Source organism: Felis catus, chromosome B1, assembly GCF_018350175.1.
Source record: "Felis catus isolate Fca126 chromosome B1, F.catus_Fca126_mat1.0, whole genome shotgun sequence".
NCBI classification, from domain to species: domain Eukaryota; kingdom Metazoa; phylum Chordata; class Mammalia; order Carnivora; family Felidae; genus Felis; species Felis catus.
Window position 1 is genome coordinate 149,413,231 of NC_058371.1, and position 17,455 is coordinate 149,430,685.

The 17,455-nt window shown below is 34.9% G+C and overlaps 1 protein-coding gene across 1 annotated transcript in view; it reads left to right on the forward strand.

The window, feature by feature from the left end:
• Positions 1 to 839: 839 nt before the first annotated feature.
• Positions 840 to 17,455, forward strand: part of LOC101099548 (transmembrane protease serine 11F) — an 88,338-nt gene continuing 71,722 nt past the window's right edge. The window contains exon 1 of the mRNA XM_003985344.4: positions 840 to 951. The gene's annotated coding sequence lies outside the window, so the exon portion shown is untranslated. The remainder of the gene's footprint in view (positions 952 to 17,455) is intronic.

Sequence of the window (17,455 nt, forward strand, 5' to 3'; positions counted from 1 at the left end):
AAGTATTAGATACAATCTACTACTGCCACAGGTGCACTAAGAGCATGGCGTGTGGTAGTTTGAACACATTTTCATTATTAATTAGCAATAATTTAAAGCCAAAAGGTATCTACAAATTATTTTCTTGGGTAATTGTTCAATAACCTTTCGAATTAGATGTTTCAATCAAACACTAAAAGTACTGTAATTTAATTTATGTAATAATAATGTCTGCCAAACCACTCAAATCTTTAGTGCCTAAAAGCATGCCTTATAGTAGTAGGAGCCAAATAAATATTAGTTTCATACTGTAATGTTTTGTTGGCAGATATTTAATAGTCACAAAACCATTTTATATACTAGCAAAGAACACTCTAAAAATTATTACTGTAGAGGATATTTCCTATTCATTTGCTTTGGCAGCAAAAAGGGAATATGAATAAGAAATGTATTCCTTGAAATAAAGATCCCATATCCAAGTTATTTCATCAATATTTTCACTTCTGACTTACTGTGAGGCTTAGGTCAAACTGCGTAACTCTTATATAGAGTGAGCATAATTTTTTCTTGCTACATGTTGGAAGCTATTAGTCTTGATAGGATGGTGTGCTGTCCTCAGAAGTCTCTGGTACAGAGTCAGCGTTAATGATAGTGGTGATTATATAGATGTGTTAGAATGATGTCTCAATTAACCAGCTGTTGTTTTTAGCATGGCCCTATGATTGGCTGAAGAAAGATGGCATGTGACTAGCTTCAAATTGGCAAGAGCCCTTTTGAAATTGGGCCCATGTCTGACTCAGATTTAAAGGGTTAAGTCCTGGGAGAAGGAGGTTAACTCTGCATTGTCTTTAATATATTTCGGATGTCAGAGAAAAGATTCCAGATTGTATCCTAGGACCATTTCCAACAGCTGCCAGCCAAAGAAGTAGAAACTCTCTAATGATGAAACCAGTTCAGACTATAAACTACAAGGTATGGAAGCAATGGTTAAAAGGATTAAACACATATGTAAAAATCCATTTGCTTTCTTCCTTATGCCCTATTATAGTTTCCTATGACATGCTTTTTTTTAATTTACTCCTTATGCTTATATTTTAAATCTATCTTGTTCAAATTTTATTCTCTCTACTTGAACCTTGAATGATTAGGCATTTCAACTTATTGTGTAAAAATGTACTTACAGTCGTTTAAAAATATCTTGGGAGGTTTAAAATGGCATTTATTTTGTTTGAAAACTTTAATTCAGTATGTACTGAAGACTCCTGGGAATTCCTGAAACTCTCATGGACTGCTAATATCAAAATTAAAGTACTACTAGTAGTTTTGCTGTGTTGACATTTGTACTGATTGAAGCAAAAGCAATGGCGTTTAAAACTGCTGGCACCTCAGTGTGAATCAAGACAATGGCACCAAACTGCCATCATATTTTTGCTTTCAAGAATTCCAGAAAAAAAGAATTCCATTTTCACTTAAGAATGTTATTGATGAAGCAATAAAAAGTATTAATTTTATTAAGTCTTGACCATTGGGTACAGAGCTTTATTAATATGCTGGGTGACAAAATGAAAACCTGCATAAACACTTCTGGTGCAATACTGAAGTGCAGTTATCTTGAGGAGAGTTCTTGGAGATTTGGAAAAAACTGAAAAAGCTACTATTTAACATATTGTACCATTTTTACTTTAAAGAGCGACTGATGATAAATTAGGGTTACTTAGACTTAGTTTTTTGGCAGGTGAAATTAATAAAGTAAGCCTGCCACTTCAAAGAAAACACTAATTTGTTGTTTGTGATAAAATTCAGACTCACAAGTGTTAATTAGAATTTTAAAAAACTTGTATAATCCTCTAAATTTTACAGCTTTCCAATATACTTACTTTTTATAATGAGGTTGGCGTTATATTAAGAAATATGGCTTTTTTTGATATTACATAACGAAATGTGTCAACACTTGAGAGATGTGCATGATTATGTGAATTAAGTGAATCAGAACTTTATAAATAGCAAGCTATTACAAAATCATACACATTAAGAGATCCACTCAAGTGTGACAGAGACTGATGGATTTTAACATAACAAAGTACAAAAATTTCATTGATGTGGTCTCAGATTCTACATGACAACAACTAATCTCTAAGAAGTGACCATTTTTCAAGTTTCAGCATAAAATCAGAATATCCACAATTATTCAAAAGGCTATCAAAATGTTCCTTCTTTCTAATTACATCTGTGTGAGATAGAATTTTCCTAAAATACTTCAATCAGAACAACACATGGCAATATAGTGAGCTTACAAGCAAATAAACATAAAAAAATTCACACTTTTTGAAAATAGTTTTTTTAAAAATAAAAATGTCATTTAAATGGCTTATTTTTTTATTTTAAACAATGTCTCAAGTTTCTTAGTTTTAATATATAATACATTAAATATTGATAGATAGTCCACATAAACCATAGTGCTTAAGGTCCTCAGTAATTTTTAAGGGTATGGGGTGGTCCGGAGACCAAAATGTCTGAGTACCACTGATTTAATTTTTTGCAAGGGAGAAGCCAGCCATAACAGATTTATGTAATGGTAGGGTGCTAATTCATTAGCCTTGAAGCTAGATTTTAAAAATATATAAGCCCACAAAAAAATGTTATCTATGTTATCTCTTCTTTTTTCATTCAGTGACTCAATCCATGACATATTTAACGTAGTGATTATACATATGCAGATCAGAAGCTGTGCAGATCAGAAGCTTTAAAATGCATAATTCTAGTGCTCTGGTGATATATATATTTTTTGCTTGTTTAATTAATACTTATCTCCTGGCCCCCAGCATTTAACATAATCATTTCCACAGTCACACTGAGGATCTTTAACAAGATATATTTTTGATGATCAGAGCTTTGTGTGACCCTACTATAAATAGTCTTAGGTTTGTTATAGGTCACGTGATTAAAATCATGGAGATATAATTATTTTAGAATAGAAAAAGACATGGGATGAGGTAGTCCAAACTTTCTTTTGGCAGAAACAGAAACAGAGGCCCAGACCAGGATAAATAACATACAAGGTCAGCATGTGACTAATTCTGGAACTGGAATCTGGTTTCCCAGTTGAATATTCTTTTCACTGTACTGCTATTTATTCCCTACTTTCTGATATGTGAAATATTTGATCTTGAGTGCAAAATATTGAATTATGATGTTACCATAATTCCATAAATTGCTGATCTTTGAAACTTTCACCCACTCCTTCAGTCCACTAAAAGGGCCAATTTTATTAAGTTAATGTTTTGAGGTATTAAATTAGAGGTGGAAAAATCCAATGATGAAAATCAAATTTGGAACTTGAGCTTAACTTTCCAGGTAGTATTATTCTAGTTGTTACCATACCTGCTTTGTAAAAAACATGTATTTTTTACTATAATTATTTGGGTAACATAACTAAACTGAAGCCTCTGAGAAACTATAGATAAAAAGCATTTGAAGAGCCACAAGCTGAAAACATTCTGAAGTTTATACTTGAGCATTTATACTGAGTTTATACTTTGAGCATTAAACTCTACTAATTTTCTGTTTTTTTCTCTCATTTTCATTATTTTTTTATTGTTTTCTGCCCATCCTCTTCTTTCTCTTCTCTACTTCTCCCCTTCCTCGTCGTCAAATCTAATATGAATTTTCACATTTAAAAAATATTCCATTTATTCAATAATTGGGTGTTATCAATTTTCACGTATAAAATCATCCATTGAGGGGTGCCTGGGTGACTCAGTCCGTTAAGCATCTGAATTCAGCTCAGGTCACCATCTAATGGTTTGTGAATTCAAGCTTCGCATCGAGTTCTGACAACTCAGAGCTTGGAGCCTGTTTCAGATTCTATGTCTCCCTTTCTCTCTGCCCCTCTCCCGCTCAGGCTCTCTCTCTCTCTCTCTCTCTCAAAAATAAATAATAAACATTAAAAAAAAATTTAAAAATCATCCATTTAGCTTTTCTTTTGTAATATTTTTCTGTATATCTTTGTAGTATTTTTTTCTCTTTAAAATGTGTATAGCTTTCTTGGGGCGCCTGGGTGGCGCAGTCGGTTAAGCGTCCGACTTCAGCCAGGTCACGATCTCGCGGTCCGTGAGTTCCAGCCCCGCGTCAGGCTCTGGGCTGATGGCTCAGAGCCTGGAGCCTGTTTCTGATTCTGTGTCTCCCTCTCTCTCTGCCCCTCCCCCGTTCATGCTCTGTCTCTCTCTGTCCCAAAAATAAATAAACGTTGAAAAAAAAATATATAAAAAAAATAAAATGTGTATAGCTTTCTTTATGTGGGTATTGCACATTTCTTAAGGCTATTACTAGTTGCATTTAATTAGTTTTGCTTTTGTGAAAAGATTTTATTATTTACAACTGACTAATACTAATAAAGTTATTGTCTGCTATATTTGCTTTTCAAATCAAGTCACTTTGAAAGCTTTTATTAGATTAGCTAATTAATCCTTAACTAACTTCGATATTCTATCTAGAAAATCACATTGTATGTAAATATTAATTTACCTAGCAACCTTTTAATAGTTAAATGTCATTTTATAATTGTGGTCATATCATATTATCATGAGCATTACAGAAAACTGTTAAATAGCATTTAAATCCCTCATTTTAACAATGGGAAAAACCATGGCTCAGAAGAAATGATAACCTATATTTATACTAGCTAGAAAAAAGTATGCATATTAATCTGTAATCAATCCCTACAATCCCTACTGAAACAGATTTAAAATCATTTTCTCACATGGTGTAAAATAACTGAATGGTTATTTATGTAGAACTCAGAATAAATCATCCCCTTTAAAATCTTTATCTAAATATATTTCATAAATTTTAGCTGTTTAGAATACATTTTTGGAAATTTTATACTAATGATTAAATCCCTGTTTATCATAAACCAAAGAGTATATAAGGGAGAATAATTTGTAATATTTGAAATGTATCATTAAATATAAACTTCTCCTCTTGCTGTTAATTAGGCATCTAACCATAGTTTTCATGAAGTAATCCTGGCCAGCCAACATTGCATCATGACTGGTTTCATTAATGAATTATGGGCATATAATAACTCCTCCGGTGAGAAGTACTTGAATTATGCATAGATAATGATAGAGATACCTAAGGAATTAGTACACTCACTGGAGATGAATAAAACAGGACACATGGTATAAAGAGGGATGGAGATTAACGAACTTCAGTGTTATGTGAATTTGGAATGGAACTAGAAACTGGCCAGAGTTCAATGAGAATAAGTATGTTTTGAGATGGGGAATAGGGTTGAGGAAGAGATTGAGAGAAGGTACTCAGGTCAGGGCCAGATTTGGAAATGGAAACTCCAAAGAACAAGGGTGTGTGTGTGGGGGGGGTGGATTTTGGGGTGACACCCACCTCCCAGCCTGGACCGATGGTGGGGCTCAAACTCACAAACCGTGAGATCATGACCTGAGCCGATGTTGGACGCTTAACCAACTAAGCCACCCAGAAGCCCCAGGAATTGCACTTTAAACTGCTACCCTAAACTGTCAGAGATTTCGTTAAGGAGGTGGTAATTGGGTTGAGCTTTTACAAAGTGTCATACTTAAGTGACAGAAAATAACAGGGAGAACACTCCAATGGGAAGGAGTCTATAGTAATAGAAATTACAAAGTCAGAATGAATATTACACATTTTAAGAATGACAAAGCTTAATTAGGCTTAAAATTCATGATGCAATGTAGCATGGGAATTAAAGGTGGGATGAATTTGATTCTTGGAGGATTTAGAATTTCATTGAGCATATTTTTGATGAGGTAGAAAATAAGGAAGCTATTAAAAGGTTTTTTTAATAGTGACATGATGAAAGTCATGTTTATAAACAATTAGTTTTTAATGAGCATGAAGGTGAAATGAAAGAAGAAAAGAGAAAAAGTCATAAAATTCAGCTGGAAAGCTATTATAATAGTCATAAGAAAGGAATATATGGACCAAAGAAATAATTTGAGGGAATAATTACCAAAATCATTGGCTTGATACAGAGAATTAAAGTGAGCACTGAGTCAAAGATAACTTTCAAATTTTGAGTGTAGCTGATTGAGACATTTGGTGGTGCCATTGACAATGACAGAGAAATTTGGAGGCACAAAGATTTGAGTTTGAGATAACTGACTAGACTAAAATTCTCTGAGAGCAGGGTGGTATCAAATTTACCATTTTAGCCTTAGCAAGTTGACGGGCTCAATGCCTGGCACATAGTAGTTGCTAAAGAAAATATTTCTTAAAATATATGATTGAATATAGTTATGGTAAGACAATGAAACAAAACATCAATAGGCATCTATAGGACTACAACTTTAATGAGGGAGTAATTGAGGATACAGATTAAGGAATGGTCTGAATACAGGAGAGTCCTATAGAGTCATGAGAATTAATTAATTCATGAAAGAAATTGATTTGAAAAAAAAATCTGGAGGACCTGGTATAGAAACCTCCTACTTGAGGTCTTATGGGACTTCTTTCAATTTAGAAATTATGAAGAAAAATAAATGCTTATTTAGTGCATGTGTCACTAAACAGTCTTTTCGCAGGTAACCCTACTGGGGGATCTTATGATGTGTTGATTAGTTTGATGTATTTTTTCATTCAAAGACACTGACATGTAACTAATACACAAGAATGTAAAAAATACATTAGTCTGTCTTACTCAGATCCAGTATCATTTGATGACAATGGGAATATCTCAGTCTGCTTAATTACAAATGAGAAACATGTAATGATTTTTAATTTTTTTAAATTTTATTTAAATCCAAGCTAGTTAACATATAGTGTAGTAATGGTTGCAGGAGTGGAATTCAGTGATTCATCACTTACATATCACACCCCAGTGCTCATCCTAATGAGTGCACTCCTTAGGGCCTGTCACCTATTTAGCCCATCCCCCCACCCAACACCCTGTCAGCTACCCTCAGTTTGTTCTCCGTATTTAAGAGTCTCTTATGGTTTGTCTCCCTCTCTGTTTTTTACTTTATCTTTGCTTCCTTTCCCCTATGTTTATCTGTTTTGTTGCTTAAATTCCCCATGTGACTGAAATCATATGGTATTTGTCTTTCTTTGACATTTCACTTAGCATGGAACATTCTAGTTCCATGCACATTGTTGCAAATGGCAATATTTCATTCTCTTTGATCGCTGAGTAACACTCCATTGTGTATATACACCACTTTTTTATCCATTTATCAGTTGATGGACGTTTGGGCTCTTTCCATACTTTGGCTACTGTCAATAGTGCTGCTATAAACATTGGAGCACTTGTGCCCCTTTGAATCAGCATTTTTGTATTCTTTGCATAAATACTTAGTAGTGAAATTGTTGGGCTGTAGGGTAGTTCTATTTTTAATTTTCTGAGGAACCTCCATTCTGTTTTGCAGAGTGGCTGCACCAGTTTGCATTCCCACCAGCAGTGCAAAAGGGTTCCTCTTTCTTCACATCCTTGCCAACATCTGTTGTTGCCTGAGTTGTTAATTTTAGTGATTCTGACAAGTGTGAGGTGATATCTCATTGTGGTTTTTATTTGTATTTCCCTGATGATGAGTGATGTTGAGCATTTTTTCATGTGTCTGTTAGCCATCTGGATGTCTTCTTTGGAAAAGTGTCTATTCATGTCTTTTGCCCATTTCTTCTCTGGATTATTTGTTTTTTGGGTGTTGAGTTTGGTAAGTTCTTTATAGCTTTTGGATACAAACCATTTATCTGATATGTCATTTGTAAATATCTTCTCCCATTCTGTTGGTTGCCTTTTAGTTTTGCTGATTGTTTCCTTCACTGTACAGAAGTTTTTATATTGATGAGGTCCCAATAGTTCATTTTTTCTTTCGTTTTCCTTGCTGCTGGAGACATGGCCAGTAAGAAGCTGCTGCGGCTAAGGTCAAAGAGATTGTTGCTTGTTTTCTCCTCTATAATTTGATGACTTCCTGTCTTAATGCTGAGGTCTTTCATCCATTTTGAGTTTACTTTTGTGTATGATGTAAGAAAGTGGTCCAGGTTCATTTTTCTGCATGTCGCTGTCCAGTTTTCCCAACACCATTTGCTGAAGAGACTGTCTTTTTTCCATTGGATAGTCTATCCTGCTTTGTCAAAGATTAGTTGGCCATACATTTGTAGGTCCATTTATGGGTTCTCTATTCTGTTCTATTGATCTATGTGTCTGTTTTGGTGTCAGTACTATACTGTCTTGATTACAGCTTTGTAATACAGCTTGAAGTCTGGGATTGTGATGCCTTCAGCTTTGGTTTTCTTTTTCAACATTACTTTGGCTATTGGGGGTCATTTCTGATTCCATACAAATTTTAGAATAGTTTGTTCTAGCTCTCTGAAGAATGCTGGTGTTATTTTGATAGGGATTGCATTGAATATGTAGATTGATTTGGGTAGTATCAACTTTTTAACAATACTTGTTCTTCCAATCCATGAGCATGGAATCTTTTTCCATTTTTTTGTGTCTTCTTCAGTTTCTTTCATCAGCTTTCTATAGTTTTCAGTGTATAGATTTTTCACCTCTTTGGTTATGTTTATTCCTAGGTATTTTATGGTTTTTGGTGCAATTGTAAATGGGATCAATTCTTCGATTTCTCTTTCTGCTGCTTCATTGTTGGTATATAGAAATGCAACAGATTTTTGTACATTAATTTTATATCCTGTGACTTTGCTAAATTCATGTATCAGTTCTAGCAGTTTTCTGGTGAAGTCTTTCAGATTTCCCATGTATAGTATCATGTTGCCTGTGAAGGGTGAAAGTTTGACTTCCTCCTTGTCTATTTGGATGATTTTTATTTCTTTTTGTTGTGTTATTGCTTAGGGTAGGACTTCCAACACTACATCGAACAACAGTAGTGGGAGTGGACATCCCAGTCATGCTCCTGAACTTAGTGTTTTCCCCACTGAGGATGATATTAGCTGTGGGTCTTTTGTATATGGCCTTTATGATCTTGAGATATGTTCTTACTATTCCTACTTTCTTGATGGTTTTTATAAAAAAGGATGCTATATTTTATCAAATGCTTTTTCTGCATCTATGGAGAAGTTCATGTGGTTCTTATGCTCTTTTATTCATGTGACGTGTCACATTGATTGATTTGTGGATATTGAACCATCCCTGTGCACACCTTGCACTTCTGGTCTGACACCGTGCCATAGGGCACCTCGTCCTCATGACTGGGCTTTTTCTCCTACTGGTTCTCCTCCCCGGCCCTGTTCTGCTTGGACACCAGCTGCGGCTCCTTCAGCTTGTGCATGATGAAGAGGTGCTTGGACAGCGATGGGTGCGATGTGTAGCTGGCACTGGTAGGAGGAGTCATCTGACTTGTGCTGAGGGTGAATACTTGTTCATGGTGAATAATTCTCTTTTTTTCTACCTTGTCTCTTTCTTTCTTTCTTTCTTTCTTTCTTTCTTTCTTTCTTTCTTTCTTTCTTTCTCCTTCCTTCCTTCCTTCCTTCCTTCCTTCCTTCCTTCCTTCAAGACAGGCAGGGAGGGGAAGAGAGGGAGGGAGGGAGAGATAGAGATAGAGAGAGAGAGAGAGAGAGAGAGAGAGAGAGAGAGAGAATCCCAAGCAGGCTCCTCACTGGTAGTGCAGAGCCTGACATGGGCTCAAACCCATGAACCGTGAGATCATGACCTGAGCTGAAATCAAGAACTGGAAGCTTAACTGAATGATTCACTCAGGTACCCATGAATAGATCTTTTAATGTATTGTTGGATCCAATTTGTTGGAATCTTTTTGAGAATTTTTGCCTCCATGTTAAATAGGGAAATTGGTCTGTAGTTCTCCTTTATAGTGGGGTCTTTGGTTTTGGAATCAAGGTAATGCTGGCCTCATAGAGTGAGTTTGGAAGTTTTCCTTCCATTTCTATTTTTGGAAGAGCTTCAAAAGAATAGGTGTTAACTCTTAAATGTTTGGTAGAATTCCCCTGAAAAGCCATCTGGCCCTGGACTCTTGTTTCCTGGGAGACTTTTGGTTACTGAATCACTTTCTTTTTTGGTTATGGGTCTGTTCAAATTTACTGTTTCTTCCTATTTCAGTTTTGGTAGTGATATGTTTCTAGGAATTTTTTCATTTCTTTCAATTGCCCAATTTATTGGCATATAATTTCTCATAAAATTCTCCTATTATTGTTTGTATTTCTGTGGTATTGGTTGTGATCTCTCCTCTTTCATTCTTGATTTTACTTATTTGGGTCCTTTCCTGTTTGTTTTGTTTTGTTTTGTTTTATCCGTCTGGCTAGGGGTTTATCAATTTTGTTAATTCTTTCAAAGAATTCAAAGAACCAGCTCCTGGTTTTGTTGATCTGGTGTTTTGTTTTTTTGTTTTTTTATAGTATTGATTTCTGCTCTAATCTTTATCACTCCCTTTTGCTGGTTTTGGGCTTTATTTGCTGTTCATTTTCCAGCTCCTTTAGGTGTAAGTTTAGGTTGCATATTTGGGACCTTTCTTCCTTCTTTAGGAAGGCCTGGATTGCTATATACTTCCCTCTTATGACTGCCTTTGCTGCATCTCAGAGGTTTTGGCTACCATGTTTTCATTTTCTTTTTTTTTTTTTTTTCAACGTTTATTTATTTTTGGGACACAGAGAGACAGAGCATGAACAGGGGAGGGGCACAGAGAGAGGGAGACACAGAATCGGAAACAGGCTCCAGGCTCTGAGCCATCAGTCCAGAGCCTGACGCGGGGCTCGAACTCACGGACCGCGAGATCGTGACCTGGCTGAAGTCGGACGCTTAACCGACTGCGCCACCCAGGCGCCCCACCATGTTTTCATTTTCATTGGCTTCCATGTACTTTCTAATTTCCTCTTTAATTTCTTGGTTAACCCATTCATTCTTTAGTAGCATGTTCTTTAATCTCCTAGTATTCATGGTCTTTCCAAATTTTTTCTTGTGATTGATCTCAAATTTCATAGCATTGTGGTCTGAAATATGCATGGTATGTTATTGATCTTTTTGTACTTGATGAGAGCTGATTTGTGACCCAGTATGTGATCTATTCTGGAGAATAGTCCACTGTATTCTACTGCTTTAGGGTGAAATATTCTGAATACATCTGTTAAGTCCATCCAGTCCAGTGTGTCATTCAAAGCGATTGTTTTCTTGCTGATATTCTGTTTAGATGATCTGTCCATTGGTGTAAGGGGGGTGGGTATTAAAGTCCCCTGCTATTATGGTATTATTATCAATGAGTTTCTTTATGTTTGTGATTAGTTGATTTACATATTTGGGTGCTCTCGAGTTGGGGGCATAAATATTTAAATTGTTAGCTCCTCTTGGTGGTTAGACCCTTTAATTATTATATAGTGCCCTTCTTTATCTCTTAGTACATTCTTTGTTTTAAAGTCTAGTTTGTCTGATATAAGTATGTCTACTTAGGCTTTCTTTTGACATCCGTTAGTATGATAGATGGTTTTCCATCCTCTTACTTTCAATCTGCAAGTGTCTTTAGGTCTAAAATGAGTCTGTTGTAGGCAGAATATATATATGGGTCTTTTTTTTTAAATCCATTCTGTTACCCTATGTCTTTTGATTGGAGCATTTAGTCCATTGACTTTAGAGTGGTTATTGAAAGATATGAATTTAGTATCATTGTGTTGCCTGTAGAGTTAGTTGGTGTTTCTCATGATGTTCTCTGGTTCTTTCTAGTCTTTGTTTCTTTTGGTCTTTTTTGTTTTGTTTTGCTTTTTCAACATTCAAAGAGTCCCCCTTAAAATTTCAGGGCTGGTTTAGTGGTCACAATCTCCTTTAGTTTTTGTTTGGGAAACTCTTTATCTTTCTAATGAATTTTTGGAAGTGTATACTGGGGGATGCCTGGGTGGCTCAGTCAATTAAGCATCCAACTCTTGATTCAGCTCAGGTCATGATTTCATGGTTCATGAGACTGAACCCCAAGAAAGACTGTGCTGACAGTGTGGAGCTTGTTTGGGATTCTCTCTCTTCCTCTCTCTCTGCCCCTCCCTTCCTCTCTCTCTCAAAATAAATAAATAAACTTAAAAAAAAGTGGCATATACTGTAAAATGTTAGATCATATTCTAAGCTCATGTTTTATCATCTGAGAATGGTATACATCAAAACGATGGCAGTGGTTAACTCTGAGTGGTATGGGGAGATAAAAGAGACTAGAAGAGTAGGTATTAATCCAAAGAGACTTTAGTCATATCTTTAATATTTAAGAGGCTGGATATGTTATTTAAAATTATTAGAAACAAGAGCATGACTTCCTCCCATGCTTCTCTGAAAGAGTTAACTTTCCCAATAGGTCAAACTTCATACTTCTTTATTATTTATACTCAACCTTTCCCATTTTTTGAGGAATGTTTGTAAAACCAGAAATATTCACTCATAAAAAGTTCACCTAATCAAATACATGAAATTTCAATACATCAAAATATGATAAAAGCCAAACAACAAATACCAGTGTCACTGTTAACTGAACCCTTAGCCTAGGATGCCATCTAATGACCTGACATCCAAGGCTGAGTGAAGATGCCAATCTCAATCAAGGAATTAAACACGAGTAATGTGTTGCTTCTTTCTTAATATTCTGTAGATTTAAAAATACATGTAAAATAAGTTCTAGCAGTTTCCTTCCATACCTCTTCTAATGACCTTGTGCCTCACCCACCTTATAGAGTGTGAGCCCTTCTCTTTGGAGACTAAACTATATCAGACTAGCCTATATATACTCTACATGTCAATAACTCAATAACACAATGGGTGTAACTGCTTAAAAACAACTATGAGAATTCCAGAGAAGGCAAGGAGAACTATGAGAATGCAAAAAAGAAGAAAAAAAGACAAGAAATAAACAACAACTGCCCCCTACCACTCATCTGTCTATGTAATCTTTCCAGGATAAGGAATAGAAAAAAAAAAACTTGATCAGGAAGCTAAGTGTCCTGATGACAGAACTGACTGCCATCTCAGAGTTATGTGTCTGAACAATGCAGATAACATCTCTAGATCTCATTTTATATATACTTGATGGATAAATGTATAGGTAGGTAGGTAAATGATAGATGACAGATGATAGATAGATAGATAGATAGATAGATAGATAGATAGATAGATAATTTCAGTGTTTGGACTAGGTCCAAAGCCCATAGATATATTTATTTTTTTAAATGTTTTTTAATGTTGGGAAATCCATGGAAGAAATGCAATCTCACCCATAGTTACAAGCTATACTCTTCATAGCATTGCATGATGACATCAAACATATTATCCAGAAAGCTTTTCAACATGGCTTTGTTGTTGTTGTTGCTGTTTTGTTTTGTTTTGTTTTGTTTTTCTGTTTTCATGAGTTTGGTCATTCCTTGTTCTTTGGCCATTCCAATGACCCAGGGCACTAATTATCTGATCATTTGATGACAGAGAAGCATACACACTCCCTGTTGGGACACATGGAAATCCTTCCTTGTATAGCTTTGGCATCATATTATTGGCCATTTGGCTATTTGACTTTAATGCTATACCTATGCCCAAAGAATTTTTAAAGAAAGACTCTTTTGGTGGAAAGATCTTTGGCTTTAAGAAGTTCATATTTTTTCAATTTTTCTGTTATAGACTACCCTTTCATCTAGCATTCAAACTTTTTATCAGGTTGGAGATCAAGGTCAAGTTTTTTTTTTTCTTTCTACAGATCACAGGTTTTAGTTAATCAGTAGTTACAGACTATTACCACACCACCCCAGGAACATACATTTTTAGACTTCCTATCATGTGAAAAAGTTCATATAGATGTTATTAAGCCATTTATGTACATAGAAGACCTATTCAGTTTAGAAAGCCAGAGTTAAAAGTATCATGAAAGAAGATATGTGTGAACTATAGATATACTGAAAGTGTAACAAAAGAATTTCCAAAATTTGAGTTGAAGTTGATGAAGTGTTCTATCTCAACAGAACCTACTAATTTTTTCCCAAGAGTTAAACAGCTTGTACATAAACTATTTTCCAGTAATGTCACCCAAAGAATGAAAATAAATTACTTTTTGATTATTAGAAACAATCGCAGTGCTATTGATATTAGACAATTCCCCTTCCATATAAACACTTAAATATCTTCTATTCCCCAACATTTATCTAAATGATAAATGGATCACAAAGCACAAAAAAGTGAACTCTATATAAAAGAACTCTATATAAAATGCAGAAATATATCTTATAATTACTTGTAAAATAATTTGAGTAGCAGTATTTTTAAATATAGAGACTGATAAATTATTTTAGATTTATAGATTTAGATAAATACAAATATTTAAATAAATACAGCAAGGAAATCATTTAATATTTTATATTTGAATGAAGATAGAATATTCTACAACTTTGAAGATGGTTATAATGAAGTAATTAAGCTATTTGTATTGAAATAAAATAATTTCTCTTATATGTAAAATATATATTTTGCCTACAAATAAACGTTTTCTAGGGGCGTCTGGGTAGCTTAGTCTGTTGAATGTCCGACTCTTGATTTCAGCTCAGGTCAGGCTCCCAGGGTTGTGGGATCAAGTCCCAGACAGGGATCTGCACTGAGCATGGAGCCTCCATGAGATATTCTCTCTCTCTCTCTCTCTCGGTCTCTCTCTCACTCTCTCTCTGTCCCTTTCCCCAACTCACGTGCTCTCTCTCTCCAAAATAGAGAAGAAAAAAACTATTGACTTGAACATTGGCTCAAAAACTCCAAGATCTATTCTTTGAGATGAAAAAAAAAAAAAAAAGCTCATATATTATCTTTTGATCTCAGTTCCATGATTTAATGAACACATGGAAGTGATACATGTAAATGAGTTGATCTTAGAGTGAGTGTCTCCAATTTTTGTCACCTCAGTTGTCTGGGCAAATGATATCTGTTAGTTTTTATATATATTAAAGAGAGGCCATTCAATTTGGTGTTCTTTTCCTTAGGTCAGTGATACATTCATTCTAGTCCAAAGAACTCATTGTCTCCTTTGAGGGTGGCCTCTTCCATGTTATCACCCTTTGGCAGTGCTTGTACATTAACTCCCTTACGTTCTTTCTTCAGTGGTAAAATTGAATTAAAATTGTCTTAATAAGTGTAAGATAAAGCTTAAGGCCGCTTCTCAAACCTTAAGCTGTTAGCAAGTATGAGGCTGATTTATTTGTATGTAATAATTCTATTAAGTTCATAAATTTAATTTATTACAAAATCTGCAACTACAGGGAAATGTATAAAAACCTTTTATAGATTCTACTCTAAAAGTTCTCTTTTTTCTATTCCTTTCTTTTATTTTGGACACTGAAGAAACATGATCAGTTTGGGAGTATCTTAACTTTCCCCTTGATGTCATGATGTAATGTCATCTTATTGTTGACTTTCCCCATTGACATTTTGCAACATACACTCATTGTGTTTTGACCAATAATAAATCAATCAACATTGCAGTAATAGAAACCAGTATTGTGCCTGCACACATGTAGCAAGGTGTGCTGAGGGTGCTGAGAACCAATTAAATAAAACTCACATGTAGTAATTTCACTTCTACAGTACAAACTGTTAATGCCTGCCAATCTTCAGAATTAGCTGATAGTTATTCAGCCTTATAGGGAATATTTATTTAAAAAATGCATATGTGGGGTGCATGGATGGTTCATTCCATTAAGCATCTGACTTTGGCTCAGGTCATGATCTCATGTGAGTTCAAGCCCTGTCTTGGGCTCTCTGCTGTCAGTGCAGAGCCCACTTCAGATCCTCTGTCTGTCTGTCTCTCTCTCTCTCTGCACCTCCTGAACTTACGCAGTCTCTCAAAAATAAACTTAAAAACTCTGCATATGCTACATTAATTAGAATCCAATACATCAATATCTTTATGCATTACAAGTAAAACTAATTTAGTTAAAATTAAAAAAAATTGTGTAGACACAATATATATTGCTGAAAAGAGAACCATATAAACAGAAGAGTTTGGAAACAGCACTTTTGAAGTCTGTTGAAAACAATTAGCAATATAGGACTAATCTTAGAAAAAAATGAGAGTTGGAGAGAAGAGTGTGCCTAATATTTTTGTGAGCTTTATTATGAACCAGGCATTACTTTAAGTCCTTTACATTTATTATTTCATTTAAACTGTGTACAAGTACTATCCTCACTTCACAGAGGGAGAAACTGGGATGTAGAAAGTTTAAGACTTTTCCTAAAGTTTATACAGTTAGTTGATGACAGCAGCAGGAAATGAACCCAGCCATCTTACTTGGAAGCTTAGGGTACTGCAACCGCACCATGGCAAAGACATTACCTCAGAGAGTAAATGGAGTTATTTTACATATTCACTGAAAGTAGAAGGAGGGGGAAAAAACGAAAACAATTAAAGAAATAGAACATTTAAAATCAGAAGATAATTTGAGAGAATGGAATAGAAAGAAAGATTCCTGAGCGTAACAATTGAACCTCTAGTTTTGCATATATATGAATGTAAGAAATACATGCTTACCACATGTCTCATTCCAGAAACCTCAAAGCGGATTTTTGTACTTACAAGGTTCTTGTACAGAAAAATTTCCTCCATTTAAGCCAGACTTTGTGTTCTCTGTATTATCTACTAACATGAAGAACTGAGGGGAGCCTAGGTGACTTAGTCGGTTGAGTATCTGACTTCGGCTCAGGTCATGATCTCACAGTCTGTGAGTTCGAGCTCCGCATCAGGCTCTGTGCTGACAGCTCGGAGCCTGGAGCCTGCTTTAGATTCTCTCTCTCTCTCTCTGCCCCTTGCCTGCTCATTCTCTGTCTCTCTCTGCCTCAAAAATAAATAAAAACTTTAAGAAAAAAATTTTTAAAAAGAACTGAGAATATTTTAATATTATAATATTAATTTGTGCAAATATATTAATTTATTAATGAGAAATATTTTAATGTAAACATTAAAGCAATTTTAAAAGCATATGTGTATGATGTTAATTTCAAGTTAAAACTTTTTTTTAAATGATTATTTATTCTTGAGAGAGAGAGACAGACAGAGCATAAGCAGGAGAGGGGCAGAGAGAGAAGAAGACACAGAATCTGGAGCAGGCTCCAGGCTCTGAGCTGTCAGCACAGAGCCCAAAGCGGGGTTCAAACTCATGATCCATGAGACCATAATCCAAACCAAAGTCTGACACTTAACTGACCGAGCCACTCAGATGCCCCACTAATTTCAAGTTAGCATGGTACTATAATACAGAAACAATAATGGGTCTTTATTGTATATTAAAATTAGTATAATTTTTCTAGTACTTTTTTTGGTTATAATTTTATGATTTTTTTCACTCTTGAAAAAAATCAAATCTCCAAAGAACAAAATTACTTTCTGCCAAGTTAAGTTATAATTTTCAATATAGGTAAAGTGATTCAGTAACTTTTCTGAATTATTTATTCAGAAATTTTTATTCCTTTTCAAAATTCTATTGTCACATGTCTTTTTTTTGTTGATAATTGATTACACAAACTGAC